Below are 19,010 nucleotides of genomic sequence, written 5' to 3' on the forward strand. Positions count from 1 at the left end.
TGAGAATGCCATAAGAAAAGATGAAACACTGCCATTTGCGATAACATGGATGGATCTTGAGATTATCATGGTAAGCGAAATAAGACAGACCGAACAAGTCAAGAACGATATGACTTCATTCATATGGGGGATATAAAACTGAAAGCAACAAAGGAACAGGACAAACAAACAAACAAAATCTCATAAACACAGACAACAGTTTAGTGGTTACCAGAAGGTAAGGAGGGAGGGGAGTTGTAGAGGAGGAAGGGGGGGTCAAATATATGGTGATGGAAGGAGAATTGACTCTCATTGGTGAACACAATAAAATATATAAATGCTGTATTGTAGAAATGTACACTGGAAACCTACATAAATTTACTAACCAATGTTACCCCAATAAATTTAATACAAAGTAAACATAATACACCCAATTAATAGAATGAAAGATGAAAATCACATGATAATCTCAATAGATGCAGATAAAGCACTTGACAAAACACAACTTACGTTCCTCATAAAAACCCTCACCAGAATGTGTATAGAAAGAACAGACCTCGACACAATAAAGGCCATATACAACAAACCCACAGCTAACACTGTACTCAACACTGAGTAACAGAAGGATGCCCACTCTCACCACTCTTATTCAGTATAGTACTAGAAGTCCTAGCTCGAGTGATTAGGCATGACAAAGAAATAAAAGGCATCCAACCCAAAAAGGGAGAAATAAAATTGTCATTATTTACAAATGGTGTGATTTTGTATATAGAAAATCCCAAAGACACAGTCAAAAACCTGTTGGAACTAATCAATGAATTCAGTAAAGTTGCAGAATATGAAATTAACATACAGAAATCAGTTGCATATCTATACACTAATGACACATCTGAGAAAGAAATAACGAAAACTGTCCAATAACAACAGCATAAAAAAAAAAACTTGGGAATAAATGTAATCAACAAAGTGTAAGATCAGTACAATGAAAACTACTCGATTTTGTTGAAATTGAAGAAGACACAAACAAATGGTAATACTACCCATGTTCATGGATCAGAAGACTTAATATTGTTAAAATGTATACTACCCATAGCCATCTAAATATTCAAAGCAATCCCTATAAGAATTCCAATGGCATTCTTCACAAAAATACAAAAAAGAATCCTAAAATGTGTATGGAACCACAAACAACTCCCAAGTAGACAAAGCAACCCTGAGAAAGAAGAATATAGTGGGAGGCATCACACTTCCTGGTTTCAAACTATACTCCAAAGGTATAGTAATTAAAACTAGTTGTGTGCTCCTGGCGTACAAATAGACACATAGACTAATAGAACAGAATGTAGAACCCAGAATTAAACCCCCTCATATATGGTCAACTAATATTCAACAAGGGAGCAAAGAACATCCAATGGAGAAAGGATAATCTCTTCAACAAAGTGTGTTGGGAAAAAACTGGATAAACACATGCGGAAAAATTAAATTAGACCCCTATCTTATACCACTCACAAAAATTTATTTGAAGTGAATCAAAGATTTTTATTTATTTATTGGGGTGACAATTGTTAGTAAAATTACATAGATTTCAGGTGTACAATTCTGTATTACATCATCTATAAATCCCATTGTGTGTTCACCACCCAGAGTCAGTTCTCCTTCCATCACCATATATTTGAGAAGTGGATCAAAGATTTAAATGGTATCAACAAAACAAAAAGGCAAAGGCAACTTATTGAATGGGGGAAATTTTTACAAACCACATATTGGATAATGGGTTAATATCCAAAATATATAAAGAACTCATATATATAAAGAACTCAATAATGAAAACAAACAATTCAAATAACAAATGGATAGAGGAACTGAATAGACTTTTTTATTCCATAGAAGACATCCAAATGGCCAACATGTATATGAAAAGATGCTCCACATCACTAAGCATCTCGGAAATGCAAATCAACAGAACGCAAACAGTCAAAAAAATCTTGAGAAAGAACAAAGTTGGAGGATTCACACATACTGATTTCAAAACATATCACAAAGCTACATCAATCAAAACAGTGTGGTACGGTCATGAAGAAAACATGCAGACCAATAGCATAGAATAGAGAGAGCTAAGAAATATATCTTTGCATATGTGGTCAAATGGGTTTTGACAAAGGTGCCAATAACTGTCAATGGGGAAGGACAGTCTCTTCAGTAAATGGTGCTGGGACAATTGGATATCCACATGCAAAGGAATGACGTTGTACTTTTACCTAACACCATACATACAAATTAAGTCAAAATGAAGCAAAGACCTAACCATAAGAGTAAAAAGTATACAGCTCTATGAAGCAATTGGGGGAAAGCTTCATGACGTTGGATTTGGCAATGATTTATTGGATATGACTCCAAAAGCACAGGCAACAAAAATAAAAATAGATAAATTGGGCCACATTAAAATTTAAAACTTCTGTGCATCAAACAACACAATTAACAGAGTAAAAAAGCAACCTACAGAATGGGAGAAAATATTTGCAAATTATATATCTAATAAGAGGTTAATATCCCAAGTATTAAGAACCCCTACAATTCAATAGCAAAGAAACAAGTAATCCAATTAAGAAAATGGGCAAAGAACTTGAATAGACATTCCTGAAAAGATGATATACGTAGGGGCAACAAGCAAAGTAAAAGGTGCACAATGTCACTAATCAGCAAAATACAAATCAAAACCACAATGATATCACCTCACACCCGTTAGGATAGCAAATATTAAAACAACAAAAGAAAACAAAACAAAATAACAAGTGGTGATAAGGATGTGGAGAAATTGTAAATTTTGTGTACTGTTGGTAGGAATGTAAAATGGTTCAGCTACTGAAAAACAGTAAGTTGATTCGTTAAAATTTTTCAAATAGAGCTATCATGTGATCTTGCAATTCCACTACTGGGTATATATCCAAAGGAATTGAAAGCAGGGTCTTGAAGAGATATCTGTACACCCCATGCATAGCAGCATTATTCACAATAGCCAACAAGTGGAAGCAACCCAAGTGTCCATCCACGAATAAATGTATAAAGAAAATGTGGTATGGGTGACATGCTGTCCCGCCTCACCCATCTTCTGCACTCGCCCAGGGGTAGCTGAAGGTCACTGAATGGGCCCTAGCAGGTCGTCAGGGGTGGACGGGGCCAGGGCTGGTTGCTGGCCCGCCCCCCTCCCTAGGATGCTGAGGAAGACAGCAGGTGGCACAGAATGGTGTTTCCTGCAACCACCAACGGAACTGAACTGAGGCGCTGCGGGGGCAGTGGCGGTACAGGCACAGGCACTTGCCTGCCCAGCAAAGCCAAGTGAGTATCAATCACTGTGTGAACTGAGAAGCCATCGCTCAAGACCCTCCCTGCAATGGTAACCTGACCTGGAAACAAGATGTGAAGAGCCAGATTGTTATTAAAGACATCTTCAAGCGTACATTGCTTGTGTTTGGAACGTGGATCCTTTATATCCTCAAGTTAAATCATACTACTGAAGAATATGATATGAAAGAAATGCATTATGTGGACCCTGACCATGTAAAGGCAAGGGAAACAAAATAAATAATAATCAAATGGGATTACATCAAACTAAAAAGATTTTGCACAGCAAAGGAAACTATCAACAAAACGAAAAGATAACCTAGAGAATGGGAGAAGACATTTACCAGTGATACATCTAATAAGGGGTTAATATTCAAAACATATAAGGAACTTATAAAACTCAACAACAAAAAAAACCCCAAACAATCCAATTAAAAATGAGCAGAGGACCTGAATAGACATTTTTCCAGAGGACGTAGGCCAATAGACATACGAAAAGATGCTCAATGTCACTAATCATCAGAGAAATGCAAATTAAAACCACGAAGAGGTATCACTTCACACCTGTCACGATGGCTACCTTCAATACATCAACAAACAACAAGTGTTGGCAAGGATGTGGACAAAAGGGTACCCCCATGAGATTTTGGTGGGATTGCAAATTGGTACAGCCACTATGGAAAACAGTATGGAGGTTCCAAAAAGAAAAATTAAAAATAGAACTATCATGTGACACAGCAATAACATTTCTGGGTATTTATCTGAAGAAATCCAAAACATTAATTCAAAAAGATATCTGTGCATCCCTATGTTCATGGCAGCACTATTTACAACAGCCACTGTATGGAAGCAACTGAAGTGTCCAGTGATAGACAATTAGATAAAGAAGATGTGGTACATATATACAATGCAGTACTACTCGGCCATAAAAAAGAATGAAATCTTACCATTTTCAACAACATGGATGGACCTAGAGAGTATTATGCTAAGTGAAATCAGTCAGACAGAGAAACACAAATACCATATGATTTCATTTTTATCTGGCATCTAAAAAACAAAATAAATAAACACACAAAACAGAAACAAACTCGGATACAGAGAGCGAGTAGACAGTTGCCAGATGGGAGGAGTGTTGGGGGGCTAGTGAAAAAGGTGAGGGGCTTAAGAAGTACAAATTGGCAGTTGTAGAAATAGTCATGGGGATGTAAAGTACAGCATAGGAAACATAGTGAGTAATATTGTAATAACTATGTATGGCATCAGGTAGGTACTAGACTTATTGGAGTGATCGCATCATAGGTTATATAAATGTGTACTCTCTATGTTGTACACCTGAAACTAATACAATAGTATGCCAACTGTGATTGAAAAATAAAAACGCACATGAAATGTGCTATGTACATACAACAGAATATTATTGAGCTTTAAAAGGGACAGAAATTCTGACTCTTGCTATAATATGAACCTTGAAGACATTATGCTAAATGAAATAAGCCAGTCACAAAACAACAAATACTATATAATGCCACTTATATGAAATGCCTAGGGTAGTCAAATTCATAAACAGAAACTAGAATGTTATTGTCAGGGGCTGCGGGGAGGGAAAATGGACTGTTGTTGTTTAATGGTTATAGAGTTTCGATTTTGCAAGATGAAAAAGTACTGGAGTTTTGTTGCACAACAGTGTAAATATACTTAATACTACTGACCTGTACACTTAAAAATGTTTAATATGAGAAATTTTATGTCCTATGTATTTTACCACAACTTTTTAAACCTACTCTATTGAGTACCTATCATATGTCAGCCACTCTGCTCTGTTTTTTACTGACATATTTTTAAAACAACTTCCATATGTGGGAAGTCCTATATTCCCATTTTATGGATGTTGAAATTGAGTCTCTAAGGAAAGACATTCTGGGTTTCAATTCTAGTTTTCCTACTGATTTGCTGTGTGTTTCTGGACAAAGTTAGTGAACATGGGCTCCTGTGTTTCCTCATCTGTCAACTGAACACAGTAAGAGTGCATGACTTCTAGATTTATGTAAGGATCAAAATAGATGGTATATGTTAAGTGTTCCCAACAGTATCTGGCACATAGATGACCAGTAAAGATGGATTTTGTATGATTAGGATTATTATCATGTACCCAGATATTTCTGACTCCAATAGCTAGACTTTTAACACTGCACGTGATGCCAAAATCTGTGTATGTCTTAGGGCTAGATCACTATATCCCCAGATAAAGATCAAATCTGTATTGAGAACACTGGAATTCTGTATATTGTGTCTGCACTGATAGCATTTGTTATTTCACATAGTTCCTTATGAATAGCAAAATGTACATAAATAATTCCTTGCATTTATTGATAGAAGCTGTGTACCAGAACTGTGCTAATCCCTAATGTTCAAACGATGTATGATAGAAGCAGTAGCTAAAATTTACTGAAAGCTTCCTGTCAAACAAGCTGACAGATTTGGCCAGTAACAACAAGACCGGATAGATTCAGTTTATTACTTACATAGTCAGGAAAAGTAACTGACCTGGTGTCAGCTCCCACTTCTCTTGTTCCACCGGATGACAACAAAATAAAGTAAGGCAGATGACAGGCACCATCAGTTGTGTGGAACTCTTTTGCTTGGGAGCCACTTCTATGTATACGGCATGGAGGCATTAGTCCATTCCATAGCCTTCAGCTGTACTCTAAGGTGGGGGTAGGAAGCAAGATGAAGAAGAGTCTTGGAACCAGAAAGGTGATAAGAAACTGCCTGTGGAGGCCTCTCTCAAAACAGGGAGATGGTGGAGAATGGTCTTGTAGCATCATTTCAGAAATCAGCCTGTCTTTCTATGTCCCTGATCAGCTCCAGGTCAAACTGTAATTGAAACTTACCTACACGGTCCATATACAAGTTTATCAGTACGCTGGCACAGAGCAGGTCCTCTACCTATACTACGTGCCTGAAATAATCTGAGGCTCATGACAGCCAACAGAGGCATATTTTGTCAGCCCTAAACTACAAATGAACAAACAGGCTTAAAAGAATAGAGGGTCTTGCCTCGAGTCCCAGATTAATTCAAGGTATGTAGGTGAAGATATATCTGACTCAAGGGCCTAACCTTTTTACTGTACATCAAACTGTCTTGAGTTTTACCAGTGTACCAGGTAGATATCCACTGTCATTCCAATTGGACTATAAAATCTTGGAATAGGGTGAGGAAGATTCAACGTACTCTTTCACTGCTGATGCCTATTTCAGTGCAAAAACAGGAGATACTCATGGAATAATTCTTCATATTCATTGAGGACCCATTTTGTACTTAACTCATGGCCTACTTGATAGAGTTTAATTGCTTCTAATGACAACTTTTTACTCAGTCTCTGTAACAGTTTTTTTTTTTTCTTAAATGGGGCAACAAGAGAATAACTGTGTGACTTGATAATGTTCATGGTATTCTGAGAGAGAGAGAGAGAGAGAGAGAGAGAGAGAGAGAGAGAGAGAGAGAGGAACTTTTTCCATTGTAAGCAAAGTAACATACGAGTAAAAGATTTGACTGTGGATTAAGAATATTTTATAGGCTTGATTATTCCAGGCTCTGTCAGTTTTTGCTAAATAACCTTGGGGGTAATTTGCATGAATATATATATATATATATATATATATATATATATATATATGGCAATTAAGTTCTTGAACTCATCCTAGAAAAAGTGCTACATACCTCGTTACTGAATATCACTACAGTCACGTTTGAAGTACTCCCCTTGGGAAGCTATGCACTGATGCCAGTGCCTAGTCTTCCCTTCAAAGCAATTTTGAAACTCTTTTTCTGAAATTGCCATCAGAGCTGTCTTCATATTGCCCTTGATGTCTTGAATATCATCAAAATGTCTTTTTTTCAATATTTCCTTTATCTTCAGGTAAAGAAAGAAGTCATTGGAGGCCAGATCAGGTGAGTAGGGAGGGTGTTCCAATACAGTTATTTGTTTACTGGCTAAAATCTCCCTCACAGACAGTGCCATGTGAGCTGGTACATTGTCATGATGCAAGAGCCATGAATTGTTGGCAAAAAATTAATGTTGTCTAACTTTTTCCCGCAGTCTTTTCAGCTCTTCCAAATAGTAAACTTGGTTAACTGTTTGTCCAGTAGGTATAAATTCATAATGAATAATCCCTCTGATATCAAAAAAGGTTAGCAACATCATTTCAACAAGTTTGCAAATGTAATTGTCAGACCTTGTATATTCATCTTTTGTTATCAGTATATTTGAGTATTATAATTTTAATACAGTTTTTGCCTTTCTTAAAATATATATACAGTGCCAGTTAGGTCAAATGGTTAGAGCGTGGTGCTAATAACACCAAGGTTGCCGGTTTAATCCCCGCATGGGCCACTGTGAGCTGTGCCCTCCTTAAAAAATAATGTGTATACAATTTTTGGCACTCTGTGTGTGTGTGTGTGTGTGTGTGTGTGTGTGTGTGTGTGTGTGTATACAGTGACTGGCATATAGTAAGTGCTTAGTAAAAAAGAAATACTCCTGGGCCACAGGCTATTATGTCTCAAAACTCTGTTTTTCAAATCACCAAAAATTATAGCATCATCTTCAGAATTCTTCAGAGGTGGCTTCATAGTGTCTGTTTCCTTATCTCATCCTTTCTGAGGCCTGAAGTCAACTTGACCTGAAGGGAAAGAGCGTATTTCTAAAACTCTGTGTAACATCTGTTACTAGCTGAATTGTGCCACCACAAATTCATATGTTGAAGCCACAGTACCTTACAATATGACTGTATTTGGAGAGGTGACTAAGTTAAGGCCGTTAGGGTGCATCCTACGTCAATGTGACTCGTGTCCTTATAAGAAGAGAGAATTTGGATACACAGGGAGACACCAGGGATGTGAACACACACACTGGAAAGACAGTGTGAGGACACAGTGAAAAGTCAGCCACGGGCAATCCAAGGAGAGAGACCTCAAAAGAAACCAAACCTGCCAACACATTGATCTTGGACTTCTACCCTTCAAAACTGTGACAAAACAATTTCTGTTGTTTCAGCCACCCAATCTGTGGTATTTTGTTATGGCAGCCCAGGCACACGAATTTAATACAACTTGTTTCCATCTCTCTTTCTAGACCGAATGCAAGAGATGTGCCTGATTTTCCTCTCTTACTCCAGTGCACCGTCTGGCACACAGTAGGTGCATAGTGTCTGCTCACTGTACAGTGCCAATGAAGTAGAGTAGGAGAGGGGGCTGCCATTTACTGAGCATCCAGTGTAGCAGAATTGCAGGGTGCAGGGTAGGTTGAGAGTCGGGGGATTTGCAGTGACACAGATCTGGACTTGAATCTCTGCTGCCGACTTCATAGTTGAGGGGCCTGGCCAAGCTCCTGTATCTTCCGCCATGGAGTGAAGTGACTCACAGGGCACACTCTGGGGTCAGGCTACCTGGTTCATATCAGCTTCATTACTAACTTGCACTGTGACTGCAAGTCCTTCGCAGTTACCCTCACATAATCAGAATGTGAACCCACATGTTAGTGGAACTGTTGAATACAATTAACCTCCTTCACACTCACAACGAGACAGCTCTGTCTGGTTTTCTGGGGTTTTTTGGTCCACTCGTCCCCAGTGCAGCCCACTCTGCAGCTTATTCCTTTGTGTCTCTCCTTTGCATTCTCATGATACCCCTAAAAGACTGTGAATTCTTCACTTTAAGGTCTTTCATGAATTTGTCCATATGTCTGCCTTCAGTAGATACTTAGATGCTTGAGGTAAAGGATCAAGCTGTGTTGTTTTTACCTTCAGCATCCAGAACACTTCCTGAATCTTGGCATGCAAGAAAACTAAACATAAATACAAGGAGTATTTGGAAATTATTGGAATTGATTTTAGAAGTAATATAGATATAATAAATCCAATTCCTCCTGCTGTATTAAAAGTACTTCAAATATGTTCTTGAATTTACTCCCCACTATATTTGGAATATAGCATATAATTCCCCTTTTGTTAATGACATTACTGGGACCCAGAAAACTTCAGGACTATTTCCATGGTCTCAGGGCTGGTAACAGAATGAGCATGGATATAGGCAATCTCAAGGTGTGTATGGACGACGTAACAAGTTTCTTAGCAGAAGGTGCTACAGATACATACTGTTTGCCATGTTACTCCAGTAAAATTGTTATTTTAGGGTCAGGAGAAAGGTCTGGGCCTCATTCTCACCAAGTGGCCAATCTTGGTAGTGCCGACAAAGGGGCGGCCCATTGAGTTCTTAAAACCTGAGCAATGCCACTCCATTGCCCCCCAAATCCCCACTACTGGTTTACAACCTAGCCAGATTTTCAATTATGATTGAGGATGCCATAAGCAGGGTAAGGAGGAGAATGCCCAACCTCACAGCCAAGAGCGGCCCAGGTATCTCTGCTACCTTTGGTCCTCATCCCCCGCCCCACCCCGCTGCCTCGGGCCTCCATCCTCACCCTCACTGTAACCACGAACACAGCCACTTTGGTGAAAGTGCCAGATGCGTATGGCTGCCTGTTTCTCTAACACAGGGTCATGAGCCTAGTGGCCAGAAAGATCACCACTAAAAAAAAAAAAAAAAAAAAAAAAGGAGGATAGGCATGTGAAACGGGCTCCAAAGATCCACAATCAAATATGACACCCTGGAGCCCTTTGTATCACACAGTGAGATGGAGCTGGGTGCCCAGAGACCTTCGGGAAGCAATGGGGACTCAGTTGTGAGGGTGCCATAACTTTGTTCCTGGACATCTTGGGGTACTCAGGCCTGCAGCAGTACACCAGGGGCTGCCAGTGAGGGCTTGGTTCAATTTCAGCCTTGTCCCCGCTAGCCTCTAAGTTTACTGATTGCCTTGTTTCAATCCTCCAAGTGTAACACAGTATTTACACAATTATTTTTTACTTAACAGGCACCATGCACATTAATCATGCCCACAAATAGGAGGAAAGCACTCTTACTGTGCTGAATTGGAAAATGAGGAAGCTTAGGATCACAGATTCACAAACTTGTAGGGGAACACACAGTGAAACAATAGGAACACCAGAATTCAAACCTAGGAATTCTGACTCCAGATCCAAGCCCTAGTAGCAATGAGATCGCGAAAGCCGTAAAATTGCTCTTAGCCTCAATTTCCACATCTGTGAAATGGGAATAACTGTAGGCCCTCTGCACAGAGGTTCAGAGTAAAAGAGCAAAAAGATGTACTTTCTTTTTATAGTCTTTGGACAATGGCAGAATTATTCAAGAATAAGTAACACAGAAAGGTAAAGCATTTAAAATATGTGTTCCCAAAAGTTTTAGTTGTAACGTTGTAGTTCCAAGTTTTTAAAGACACAACCAATAGGTTTCTGGTATGTTTCCTCAGGTTAATTTTCTTCCCACTATATTCTGTTTGAGCAGATGACAAATCCTTTCATGCTCCTTTGAGAGCTACCAAGGGGCTGACTACAGCCACTGTTTATCATCAGACATTGGGAAAACGCCTAAGTGGGGGCAGCACAGTGTCAAGGAATAAGGAGACTAGGTGATGGAGATTCTGGGAAGATGGTGGCAGTGGTGGCTGCATAGTTTTGTAAATCTGACCAAACACACATATAAAAACAGAACAATTAAACAGCAAACACCGAAAACAAAAATGCATATGCAATGTTTGCAGCAAATGCAGATTACAAGTTATCCCCCAAAATTGCCAAATCTAAGTGGGTAAGGACAAACCACCAACCCATATTACCTCCATCAAAGCCACAGTACAATAAAGCCAGCATTTTAATTTTATTCTTCAAAAAGGCATTACAACTTGGAGAAGGGGAATCTCAACTCAGGGGCAAAGGCAGGCCCTTCTGAGGGAGAAGAGGGCCTGGAATAAAGGGCCAACAGCAGGTAAGTGCTAAGTGGTGGAGTCTTGGGAAGGGGAGGCTTCAAAACTCAAGACTTTGGGTGTTGGCTCACAGAACTCACGGAAACCTCACAGGTAACTCTGGGGGCAGACAGCCCCTTCAGGGCAGTGGGTGTTGGGTCCCTTTTTGGGACCCACAAGGATGCACTTGGAGGGTCACAGCACAGGAGTTGTAGGGAGGGAAGGGATGCTCCCTATTTCAGCGTGCACCTCTGGAGAGACAGGCTCAGGGCATCAACCTCCAGCAGCAGCGACGCATGCTTAGGGATAGCAGGGCTAGGAGTGGAGACGGAGCCAGGGCCATGAAACTTAAGGGAAGAGGAGCTCTGGCCAGAAAAATTAGTGGAGGGGGAGGAGAAGGAGGAAGAGGAAGAACTGTCATCACACCCCCCACGGAAAGGAAAGTACCTACCAGGAGGTGAGGGTGAAGAGGCACGCATGCGGACCGCATGCCAGCCAGGCTGGGAAGGAAGGCTTGGGACCTCAGGATCAGGAGAGCCTGAGCTGCTCGGGAACACACGCCTTCCTAAGGCGGACCCCGGGGAAGGAGGACTCTGGTCACCAGGCACAGGGAGAGAGGGGCGGCTGGTAGGCAATGATCCTCTCTGGGTGGGGCGGCTCAGGCGGACAAAGCCTGGAGTGGTACCCCTGCTGCGGAAGGTGGGGCTCAGCGGGGGGCTGCGGCTGCGGAGGGTAGGAGCTTGCCCAGTTGCATGGCTCCTGGAAGCAGGGCCTGGCAAGGATGCACGGTTGAGAAGAGCAGCATCTGACCCGGATGCGTGGCTATGGACAGCAGAACCTAGCGAAGATGCACGGCAGCGGGTTGCAGGAAATGGCGTGGGTGCACGGCGGTGGACAACAGGGCCTCCCTCAGCTGCAGGGAGGTGGGATGCTGGGCCTGGCGCAGATGCCCGGCCGCGAGATGCAGTGTCACGGTGGTGGGATGCAGGGCCAGCTGAAGATTCAGTGCCAAGGCAGACAGCAGGGCCTGGCAGGGTGGTGCGGCTTCGGAGGACAGGGCCTGGCATGGCTGCTTCACTGGGGAGGACAGAGCCTGGTGCGGAGAGCAGGGCCTGGCTTTGGAGGGCTGGGCCTGGCTGCGATGCGCGACTGCACAGAGAAGCCCGACGAGCAGGGCGGCAGTGACGGCTGCTGGGCTGAGCCTTTGGAGAAGATGGCGGCAAAGGCGCGGAGCCCTCAGGCTCGGGAGCCCCCGGAAACAGACAGCACCGTGGAAGCTTCGGAGCCCCGACAGCCTCTTTGCCGCCTGGCCGCTTCCTCCCACGGCCTTTCGCTGGGCTCCTGGTCTGGGTGCGACGCCCGCCGGCCGGGCCAGCGCCGCTCGTGGCTTGCCCCCTGGCGTCTGCGCGCTCCACATGCGCCGTCTGGAGACTTTGGTCCATTATGGGCCTCACGTATCTCAGCTCCGCGAGGGGACTCGGGCTGCCCCGGTGCTCAGGGAGACCCCTCAACTGCACACAGTCCATGGAGGGCGGCCCTGGGTCCTCCGCAATGATCAAAATGGCGCCGGGCGCGGCCACCACACAGGAAGAGGCACCTGCTGTGCCAACGCGTGGGGCACCGCCACCTGACAGAGACCGGTCGCTGGAGACCGTGGGGACCCAGGTGCCAGGATCCCGGTTGCCGGTCCCGTGGGCGGCGCCAGGCTCAGGGGCGACCTCATTGTTCGGCCCTGCGGGCACCTCACCCTCCTGTTGCTTCAGCTCCTTCTCCCAACACGACAGGGTGGCCATGATGCCAAGTTCTCCCTCAGAGTCCAGAGAGTGCGGATATGGGTGCTGCCTGGGTAGAACCGGAGCTCGAAGAGCGAGGGGGTGGGCGGGGCCGGTGTGATCTCCACTTCTGATTGGTGAGCTGGAGGTCACGTGGCTCTTCTCCTCCCGGAGCGAGTGGAACCCAGCTCCATCTGGCACTGAACTGGCCGGCATGCTCGATACCTCACACCCCCAGCCCCACCACCAGAGTCCGCGGGTCCCGGCCTCTGAGGTGAAGCCCCCATCCTTCCCTGGGCCCCTATGTGGGTGTGTTTCAAGGGGGGGGGGGCTTGAGCGGGGAGGACATCCCTACAAACAATTCCAGTCACCCTGTCATGCGGGAGACCCTGCTCGCTGCGCCATTTGTCCTGTGCAGAGGCCTGCTCACCGCGCCATTTTTCAGGCTGGGCGGCCTGCGGGGTCTCTGCTCCCGCTCCCCACATAAGAACGCAGGACAGAGTGAGGCCAAAAAGGAACACCCACGGAGCCATAGGTAGGGGAGGCATACCACTACAGTCTCACTGGAGGCTGGGCTCACTGGACGCACGACCTGCCCTCCGCCTTTCCGCTAACCGACCCACCGACGACTCTCCTCCACTCTCCTCGACTCTGTTCCTCTCCTCTCTTCCGCTCTCCTCGGCTCTGCTCGGCTCCTCGGCAATCCTCGGCAGTCTTCAGCAGTGCTCGGCTCTCCTCCGTAGCCGCAGCAGTTATACCGGCGGCTAATCGGCTAACCGGCCACAGCCGACAGCCAATCAGCCACAGCCGAGCCAGCACCTTTCCACGTAAGGCCGAGAGCCTGTAAACTACTCTCTGGGGCTCTGTCCCCACACACCCCAAGTCAGCTTAGGTTTTCAGCACCATTCTGCTGGCTCACCTTCAAGTGCTGCCTTGAAAGAAATACCACACTGGCCAATAGGACATATCTCCAAGCCAGCTATCCCTCCCGGGATCTGGTCAGGACACTGGGCCCCTGCATGACCAAGAGGTGACAGTTGCCAAACCACTGCGGGCACCTGTATGACCTCACATCGAGGTCTGTTCGCAGAGGAGCCTGCAGGCGACGAAAGGGGTGGGGCCCACACTGTCCTGGCTCGGGATGTTCAGCACTACTGCCACGCGCCAGAGGGGGGTGGGGTTGAATTATCCAGTGAGATGTGGCTTTCCCTGCCTGTTCTCCCGAAGCATCTGCTGGAATTGCCTGGGATTACGGGTGATACTATCTTTAAATATGCATCATCATTTGTATGGGCTGCATAGTAATCCACTGATTTGGCCCTCTCTCTTGTTTCTGTTAGTATAAGTGTGCTGGGATGCACAGGCGTGAAGTTCAAAATTTGGACAATGATTTTTATTCATTAGTACCACAGGGCCGCGTGTTCAGTACCCAAAACAGAAAATCAGGTGTAGAAAAACTAGAACATAAATTCTCACCCACCAATAAGTAAGTACTGGGACTCTACTTTCCTGCTGGTAGAAAAGTCATTCATACATATTTTACAGTTTATTTTATGAAATGGAATCTCTTATCTATAGATATATTTAGTATCCGGCTTTTGGGGTCCACAGGTCCACAAAACACTCTTTCCAAGTCAATAAATACATTTCCAAAGGCCATTTCTTTAAGTACAAAATATTCCCTTCAGAGAAGCTGCTTACATTTTCAAACATTCCAAGACTGACAGACATGGATATGGTCTCCAGCTTTTCATTCTATAACACATCACTGCGAGGCCAGCCAATCCTTCTTCCTAAAAATTGTTCATGTGCTCAATTGGGTCCTTGTTATAAATAATAAAAATTAAATTCCCAGAAGAAGAAATTCTTGGTGTAGGTCATGGACACTTGTCATCCTTTGATTAGAATATTAGCAAGATGGTCTCCTAAAAGTAACTAACTGTGATAGCAATTTGGGCTAAACGGACTGAGATGTTTCTTGACTGCATCACCAATTGGATTGAAACACAATGCAAAACAGACTGTAATTGGTACTGGGAGCGTTAAATAATATGGAATGGAAAATGGATTTGAACAGGAAGGCAGAAAGGGATGAAATGGAGACAGCTGCAGTGGAACCTGAAACTGGGAACGCAGTGTGGATTCAACAAGATAGAGAATGGAAGATGGAATGGGATGGAAATCGAATGGACTATGATGGAAAATGAGATGGAAAGGGGAATGGAAATAAGTATGAAAGGCACGTGGAATAAAAAATCTATATGTGATATTTTTATATGAGAAAAGAAGTACAATGGAATATAAAGTGAAGCAAACATTAAAAAAATAAGAAGGAATCATAGAAAGGAACAGAATACGCAAAGTCATGATCAATGGGCAATGAAATTTGCACTACAGATTTAAAAGTACTGGAAAGGAATAGAAATGAATGGAATGAAATGTAGAAAGAAATACAGAACACAAGGTTATGAATGATGGAGTAGGCAATGTATAAAAATGAAATGGAATGGAATACCAAAAACAAAATACTGATGAAATAGTGTATGAATTTGAAGGAAGAATGAATGCATGGAGTGTGTTCCGGTCATCTACCACTCCACAACTTAGTGTCATGGAACAATGACCATTTGTCATTCATCATGCTGAGGCATTCTGTCGGGCTGGAATTCAGACGGGGCAAACTAGGGAAGGCTTGTGTCTGCTCCGAGATGTCCTTGTCTGAGGCCTCAGCTGAGAACACTTGACTGGCTGTGAGGACATGAAGGAAAGAAACCAATCAGTGATGACCCTTCGATTTTGGACATAGTACCTGGGTGGATGGTGGTGCCACTTCCTGGAATATGGAAGAATTGTAGACTGGGGACACTGTGGGAATGGATGGTTCTCGTGGGGGAAAAAATTCTGGAAAAGTACATTTCATTTGCCTCATCCTTTCCATTATGAATGTTTTCCGTGTGCATAGATTACTGCTTCACGCATAGCACCTTGCCAAATGGAAATTTGACAAGACATAAAAAAAGTCATAAACACAAAATCTGCTTGGTGCTACAATTCCTTTGCAGGAGGCATTGAGCCTCAACATAAAAACAATGTATAGATAGAGATATAGATCCAGAAAATGTTATATAATCAAAAGAGACTATTTTTTGTGTCATTAGTTTTAAAAATTTTATACAACCTAAATTACCAGCAGGACACTGGATGTCCATAAAATAAACTTATGCAGATTTCATAGGATGTTTTTCAACAATTTTTAATGCTACTGGAAAATGGCTATGTCACACAAATAAAAAGTTATATACTGAATATCCTGATGTGTATTTGCATCTGTGCATACATGGAGTAATACATTCCTCTTTACATATACCTAGGATTCTATGTATATTAAAATATCATACACTGCATAGCAAGAGTGCTCACCCAGGGGCATTTTGCCCTCCAGGGACACTTGACAATGTTTGGAGAAATGTTCTGTTTCTCACAACAGGAGGAGGGATGGGAGGTGCTATTGGCATCCAGGTGGATCAAAGTTAGGAATGCTGATTGAACTTCCTGAAAGCACAAGGCAGCCTCCCTCTTACAAGAAAAAGTTGCCTGGTCAAAAATGTCAGTAGTATCTAGGTTGGCAAACCCTGCGGTATGTAGAGCATTTTGATAATTTGGAAAAGTCTAAACAAAGTTAAATCGCAGGCATCCCTGTCAGTGATGAATAACTATACTTAAAACTTTGGTATGTATATGTGTTACATTTTCTATGACAATTTTGTAGTGCATAATCACCAGAAGTGTGTGTGTGTGAAGGAAATTATTTTAAGTATTAATTCTTGCTCCACAGTAGACAAATGGCTTTCAAATATTAAGTATATTCATGTTTGCTTAAGAAACACTGCCTTGAGAATTGTAATTTCGGCTCATTTTTCGTGGAGGGATATCCCACCAATATTGATCCAACATCCTCTATCTCCTGATTTTCACCTTTCTGATCAAAGGTTTCCTTTCCAAGTATTTACGTACTTGGTTAATATAAAGGAAAGCTATTGCCCATGTCGCAGTGGTTCTGACTATACAGGGCAGTGTGGATGACTAGCCAGGTCAGAGTAATCTCATTCCGCTTCCAGTGACTGGTGTAGGGATGGGCACTCCCCATTTGCAGTTCACGAGATATGGACCCAAGACCGCTTGGAGTCTTCGGGGAAGTTTCTCTCGGCTCTTAAAAAAATTAAAGAGACACAATGGATTGTTTACATGAAAAATCTAAACAGAAAAAAATGTATATATCTAATCTTATAATAAATGAAATTTAGCATGATTGCTGGATATCTGGTCAACATCACAAAATTCAATTGGATTTCTATATACCAGCATTAAAGTTATAGAGAGAGAAAAAAAATTAAATGTCGTTTCTTTTTCTTTTTTAATTAAATGGATGGGGTGTCATTCGTTAATAAGGTTATATAGGTTTCGAGCATACAATTCTATAGCACATCATCTGTACACTGCAGTGAGTTATGACCACCCAGAGTCCAATCTCCTTTCGTCACCATATATTTGATCCCCTTTACCTTTTCTACTGCCGCCCTCCCCCTTTCCCTCTACTAACCACTACACTGTTGTCTGTGTAAATACCATTTCTTATGGCATCGAAAAACAGCAAACACCTAGGAACAAATCTAACAAAGGAGTCCTAAGACCTCTGCACACACACAACACTTCTGAGAGAAATTAAAAGAAGACCTATATAAATCAGACACATACCATATTTAGGTATTAGCAGACAACGGTACGCAAGTGAATTGAAGAGAGAATTCTCCTGAAAATGATCCATGGATTCAATGCAACCCCAATCAAATCCCCAGCAGTTGTTCTGAAAATGGAAATTGGCAAGCTGCTTCTGAATTATGTATGGGTAACGGAGATCCAAGAACAGATAAGCCATCTAAAGCAAGACTTTTCAGGACTTTCACAGCCAGATAGCTAGACGAACTATGACGCTGTAATGATTAAGGCCTTGCGCTACTAGCACACGAACACACAAATAGACCAATGGAACAAAGACAAGGGTCCACGAAAGGGCTCACACAAGTGAGGTCACAGCATTAACAACAATGGTGCCACTACCTTGCTAGGGAAGGGGGAAGGATGGTCTTTGAAAAAAAACAAGTGGACCTGGACCACCTCGGGGGTAGGGGGTGGGCAGAATTAACTTGGTGGCCCCTCACTTGTGCTGTAAACAAAAATCAAGTCCCCAAGTGAAGGCTTGTAGAAAATAACATGCGAACGTATTTTTATGAACTCAGGGTAAGCAAAGACATTGGAGACAGGACACAAAAAGCCCTAACAATAAAGGAAAACATCAGTACTTTGGAGTTTATCAAAATAGGGACTTCTGTTTGACAAAAGACACACTTAGAGCGTGAACAGGTAAACCTCAGAACGGGAAAACGGTACCTGCAACTTGTACATCCCACAGAATATACGTCTTGTGCCCTCCAGCAATACTCTTGTTGACGAAAAACATCCAGCAGAGGAGAAAACTTGTAAGAGATTATTTGAGCCAAACTCAACGACAATTGCCGGGAAGCACAATCTCAATGGATTGAGAAAATGCTCCCCGAAATGGCGGTTTGCAGCTTATTTTATACATAGAATCGAAGGAGGAGGGGTACATGGAATGCACTGGTGATAGATTAAGGGTGTGGGAGAAAGCAAAGCGGGGTAGGGGGGCATCTCTGGCATTGGATAAAAGTAAATTGGAGAGACAGGTACTTCTTTCACATAGGTGGGTACAGGATAACTAATAGTTCACATAGAGATGTTAATCAAGGGACAAGAATAATAATGAGGGATTCTGTACTTTCCTGCTCTGGTCTGGAAAAAGGGATTACTGACATTCCAAGGATGTCATCTTAGGTGCAAAAAGACAATAGACAGGCCCACTTAAAGGCACTGATAAACTTTATGAAGGAAGCTTTGGCTAAAGATGTGACTTCCCCCCACTGCCCACTTACTCATAAATGTATATATATTTTTTATGCTCACC

This window comes from Rhinolophus sinicus, chromosome X, assembly GCF_036562045.2.
Source record: "Rhinolophus sinicus isolate RSC01 chromosome X, ASM3656204v1, whole genome shotgun sequence".
Classification (NCBI taxonomy): Eukaryota; Metazoa; Chordata; class Mammalia; order Chiroptera; family Rhinolophidae; genus Rhinolophus; species Rhinolophus sinicus.